The sequence below is a fragment of the Oratosquilla oratoria genome, chromosome 34 (assembly GCF_046742065.1).
Source record: "Oratosquilla oratoria isolate Oo_2021 chromosome 34, ASM4674206v1, whole genome shotgun sequence".
NCBI lineage: Eukaryota > Metazoa > Arthropoda > Malacostraca > Stomatopoda > Squillidae > Oratosquilla > Oratosquilla oratoria.
Window position 1 is genome coordinate 41,993,973 of NC_134810.1, and position 6,317 is coordinate 42,000,289.

The 6,317-nt window shown below is 44.0% G+C and overlaps 1 protein-coding gene across 2 annotated transcripts in view; it reads left to right on the top strand.

Moving 5' to 3' along the window:
- Nucleotides 1-6,317, top strand: part of LOC143018246 (uncharacterized) — a 194,663-nt gene that overhangs the window by 24,682 nt on the left and 163,664 nt on the right. The window lies entirely within an intron of this gene.

Sequence of the window (6,317 nt, forward strand, 5' to 3'; positions counted from 1 at the left end):
ATTAAAAAAGAACTTGTATGAAATTAGAAAATAAAATAGTGATTAAGAACAGGAAAAAACACATGCAAAGGGAAAAATTATAAAACATTCATGGTTGTGCAGTAGATGAGGGAAATTACTTCCTTGATGCTGTAACTGTGCACTCTGGTCTGGGTCGCTGAAAAGAAAGTTGCTTTATTATAATTAAGCCGTGACGTCCAAGCCCTCGGCTCTTCTCAAGAGTTCCTACCAATGTGATGGTGTTAAGGAACGTAAGGAACTTAACTGTTATTGGCCCAGCACTATTTTTCTTTATTTTTCTGTTGCCTTTGATTGTGTTTATCTTAGGTTAGGATAGGTTAGGTTAGGTATATCTTACCAATTTTTTGTTTAAAAAAAAAAAGCCTATTATGGATGATTTAAAAACAATCATTCGTAAACTTGATTTCAATATATTTATGTTGTTCAATACATTTGTTTCATTACATTTTGGTGTTGGGACAATAACAGGAAAGTTCCGAATCCCTAGCGCTTTATCCTTATCTGGCGCCGTTACTATGCGAAAAAATGTCAACTGTTAGTACCTTCCTCTTGACTGGTTGTTCTTTTGATAATTCAAATCCCTAAGACATTTGTATTTTATTCCTGATATATCACTTGTGTTTCGAACTCGGTAAACACAGTGTAAACTAATTTCTATTGAGGTAAATGTACTAAACTTTCCTCAATAAAGCTGCTGTATCATATTCTTCATCATGACATTAAGTTGATTGGGATGGAGTTAAACAGCAATACTTAGAGGGCAGGATAGATAAGATGGGGGAGAGGGACGTGTGTGTGAGCTGCTCTTTGTCTGATCTTTCTTACAAAACCTGTTCTGTATGGGTGACCCTGCAGATATTTCCTCTCTATCGATATAGCTTTTGTAATTAAGATTCATAAGCCTATCCACCAAGTCAAGGTGTGTGTGTGTGTATATATATATATACAGTATATATATATATATATATATATATATATATATATATATTCGCATGTAAGTGGTCACCAAAATGACAGTTTACAAAGAAATAGCGTTACCGGTCCGTGACCAACATCGAAATTTTATGAGCAAAAGGGAAAAGGGCGACTCAAAAGCAAACTCGAAATTAATAACCTTGTTTTAGTATGACGATAATGACGGTGACGATGATGATGATGACGACGATGACCATGACAATGATCATGACGATGACAACGAAGAAGACAAAGAAGAAGGCAACGGAGAAGGCAAAGAAGAAGAAGAAAATTGACGATGGCATTTATTTCCTCTTCTCTCTTTCTCTATCTCTCGCACACACACACACACACACACACACACACACACACAACTCCTTACCCATCAGAGTTGGAATAGAGGCTCGTTGTGAAGCGTTTTTTTTTTTTTTTTTTTTATCAATAATATTCAACTTTATCAATGATATGCAACTTTAACCGATGTCGTTTTTTTTTCGTTTTTTTTTTCTTAATGATATATGTAATCAGAGTTTTGTTCTAATGTGTCATGGTGATGTGCAGTGAGCATTTATTCCAGGGTGGGAATGGGGGGGGGGCACTCAAATACATTTGTTTATGTTAAAATAAAATATACTTGTGAAAGATTTATTACTTATAGTAATTCTGCTGGCTTTCCTGTATGCTGTCACTGAACTTGTATGTGTAATTCTATACGTCGTAGAGTAGAGGACCGCCGTGTTTCTATTATTAAAGTTACCCCTTAAATAAAATTTATTTCTGTACATAATATTATTTTGGTGTAGATATAGCATTATTATTTCATATTTTTACAGAAATATAAACAATTAAAATATATAATGTATATTTTATAAGTAATTTGGATTATTTTGTATAAATTTGAATTTAACAATATAAATAATTTCGATGTATTTTTATGTAAAAATAAATTCTAATCTATACTGAAACGGTGCTTCTTCGTCTGGATGTGCTGTGCAAAAATCTTTTGCATTGCTTTTGACTTATTTTTTCTGAGCATTAGTGCTCACAATCATCTTATTGTTGAAATTGGGTTGGAGATATAGGAGCTAATGCTTTGAGTGGTCGACACAGGTCTTTCAAGATCACCCACCAATGATGGAGGACTGATCGACAGGTTCTATCCTCTCAGAAGAGAGATCGTGTATGACCAGATTAATGGGTAATGCTGTGACCTTACAAGCACGCAGACACACAACCCCTTACCCGGCTACGAGATTCCTTTGTTACCTAAGTGAGGGAACTTCACGGTTGGACACGGTAGGTGGCGGTTGCTTGGATAAGCTCTGCTACTGACCCCCGTTTTTCGCAAGATATACGGTGTTCCTATTATTCGGAGTTGGCCGGAGGCCGTGTTAAAACCCAGTGCATCGTACAGTGTTATCAGTGAACTTGATTATTGTGGAACTTAGCCGAAATAGTGATTTATACTCGGGGAGGGCCTCCCTGATCGAATTCCTCACATCTGCGCATGCGCAGTGCGAGGTGTTTGACACAGGTACCCACATCATGGCCACATCACTCACCTGGTAAAATTGCTCAAGTCACAAATACTGCAAACTTGCCTCGTAAAATGGAATACACAGGTCCCGGCTCCCTTGCAAATGTTGAGATGGATCTTGCATTAAGTGAGGATGACGACCTGTCACTGAAAAACTGGCCTCGTCTCGATTATCACGATCACCGACAAATGACACCTGTCAATCCATCTCCCCAGCCTATGGACTTCACCAACGCTTCCGCAAAGCGCCCTATAGATAGCGATTCCGATGCCAATAGCGAAGAGACATCTCCCGCTGCCAAGGCCACCAAGAGTGACAAGGCTCTGCCTCTACAAGATGCTACCATACCCATTCCATCACGACCTGCTACGCAGAATGCACCTCCCCCACCCCCACCCCCACCTTCATCTACTTCTCTTGCCTTTGCCCGTTCCGAGTATGTCAAACTACAATTCAGAGGGAACCCAAGAATTAATGAGAAACTGCGATGGCTTTCTGAAGTCGTAAGAATGTTTGGTCTTAATCGAGAACTAGCCGAGGTCAAAATGTCAGCTGTCACATCAAGTTATGTCTACATATCGAGACGCCGACAGGACATCATAGATAAGGTCAAGGATGGGGCGATTTTGTCGTTATCTCTTGATATACAAGATTCTGCAGATAGACCGCACAAGTTCCCCACATATCTCATCACACGATATCCTGTAGATATTGAACCAACTTTAGCTAAGGAGCTAACAGGGGTATATACTGTACGCCGTTTCCTGCAGAATAAGGTACCCATCAACAGACTTGTAATTACATGGAGCCTACCTAACCCGCCCCCATCCCACATTAACTTTTCCTTCCTTCCTTGCCTACCACCATGTGAACTCCGCAAAATGCCTGACGAAAAACCATGGTGCTTCAAATGTTGGGGTATTGGTCATATCTCTCGGTATTGCAATGCCCATGAAAAGTGTGCATGGTGTTCAGCTGAACATGACTCGCGTTCCTGCCCTCATCGTAGTCCTACAGCAACCACAGTACCTACCTCTACCTCGGCATCATCGACAGACTCACCAAAACCACCTACACCAGACAAATCGCAGTGGAAATGCCCGCGATGCCAAATGTCCGGAGTTAATGTGTGGCATGGATGTACCAAACGAGTACGCTTGGCTCCGAGTACCCAAACTCCACCCCCACCGCCACCATCGCCGCCATCCACCGCTGCCGCCTCTCGGCAGATCATTACGCTCCAAGAGGCCGCAGAATCTCTCAAGTCTCAGTGTGTCTCCCTTACAAATCGTGTTGCAATTATTGAAACTCGATTTGATAGCATCGAAGCTCGCTTTGATTCCCTTATGGCCGCCTTTGACTCCTTGTCTACACGACTATCGGTTAACGATGCAACACTCAAATCGCTCGTGGATGCCCAGCAGGCTAACATCGCGTCAACCTCTGCACTTACTGTTAAATTTGACTCACTCGCTACTCGCCTTGAGAAAATGATTGCCATCACAGTGGACGCCCCCTCCCGAGGACCAACAGGAGGTAGTGCCCGATCCTCTACTATCGTCTCACCTGGCCTCCGAAAGAACAGAAATAACGTTCAATAACAACGCACAGCTACACATCCTCTCTTGGAATGCCTGTGGTATAACCACACCCGCGAAGGTTGCTGCACTCAGGGCCTACGTCAACCATCATCAACCGAACGTCATCTTTATCCAAGAAGCTTTTGTTGGACGTCCCACTGGTGGGGGGGCAGCCCCATCCCTTAGTGGTTATATTCCATATGTTCACCACATTCGAAATGGGCTCCTTACTTATGTACACTCCACCGTCCAGCATCGACCACTCGGCACTTCCGAAGACAATGACACGACTTACCAACTTATTGAGGTTGCACTAGGAAGTGGTACAATTCGCCTCTGTAACGTTTATTCTGCCCCTGGTAAGCTGAATACTGCAGCCCTTCCTACTCCCACAACTCGTGGTATGATATACATGGGCGATTTTAATGCTAGACACCCTACCCTAGGTGACCAATCGGACACTGTAAATCGTAGCGGAACCCGGCTAGTCGACTTTATACATCACAACCATCTAACTCGCTGGAACACTGGTGGTGCAACGCACGCTCGGGGGGGTACCCTCGATCACATACTTACATGTGGACTCGTGCCTACCAACGTCAAGTGCTTTTCGGTGCCTGTCCTCTTCTCAGATCACCTCGCTCTCTGCCTTCAGTATTCAGTCCCAGTGATGCCTACTCCAGCTTACCAACGCACGCGAATCAGTATCCCCCCAAAGTATTCTCCCAACTACGTCTCCTTCGTATCTGCACACCTCCCCAAGTTTAATGTTGAATCTCCTGAAAAGTTATACAACTCTCTTGTCACCTGCACACACAACTTTTTCGATCGTTATGTACGTAGGCCAAATATCAAACGCCAGACGAGAGTACAGCCTTGGATGCTCAACGACCGTATACTAACAGCAGAAAGACAGGCAGAAGCAGACGGCCTTGCATATCAGAGATCTCCTAACCCCGACACTCTACGGCAATACCAAGAATCAAGTTCCGCCTTGGTAACCATACAACAGTGTGCACACACTGACGCCTGGAACCAATTCACTAATGGCATCAACCAACAGACGAGCGTGGGAACCATGTGGAGACTTATTAAGAAGGTGATCCGAAAGAAGACACCCATTGGTCTTCACCATAGCCCATCTCATTACGCACAGGCCCTCATAGAGGATTGGTCTGAACAATCCAGTGTTCGTAATCTCCCAACGCATATTAGAGAGTCCCTCTCCACTCATTCGTTACATCGCACTCTTCGTCTGTCCGCAGCTATGCTAGAACCAGATGAGGAGGACAATATACCCATAACAAAATCCGAATTATGCCGTGCTCTTGCCAGCAGTAGGTCGACAGCTCCGGGTGATGATGGTATCACGTACTCAGTCCTCCGCCTTCTCCTAAAAGTACCAAATGACCCCCTCCTCCGTCTCTATAATCTCTGCCTACGATATGGATATGTTCCACAAGCCTGGACGACCAGTCTCATTGTTCCAATTCCTAAACCCGGTTCCGACAAATTCCGACCCATTTCCCTCACGTCCTGCTTTAGCAAAGTGCTGGAGCGTATTCTTCTCAACCGCCTCATGTTCCGCCTCCACGACAAACTCTCCACTAGGCTCTATGGTTTTCTGCCCCACCGCAGCACACATCACTGTCTCTATGAATTATACACCCGCCTCTCCCCTACCAGTATTGTGGCCTTTCTAGATCTCAAAAGTGCGTTTGACATTGCAAACAAGGATATCATCCTCGATCAGCTTGTAGATTTTAATATCAAAGGGAATCTCTTGAGATGGGTGCAAGGATACCTGAGCAACAGATCGTCTCGTGTACTCTATAAAGGGGCTATTAGTGCTACCAGGAGATTTGACCTTGGCACCCCACAGGGAGGTGTCCTCAGTCCATTTTTATTCAATGTCCTCATGCATCGCCTTCTCTCTCTACTCCCTGATGTCCCAGGTACCCAAGTTACATGTTATGCAGACGATATATGCATTCTTTCGACCTCCTCTGAAGATCTTCAGCTCTTTCTCCACTCGTTTTATGAACACTCATCTTCATGTGGTCTCATCATATCCCCCGAAAAGTGCAGGATCTTCTCTCCCCGTAAGCCACGAACACTCCCTGCTTTCCTAGTAGGTACCAGCGTTATACCACTCTGCACGCAGTATATCTACCTGGGAGCGCCCGTCCGCGTCACCCCCCCCACCCCCGTACGGCAGCGTATT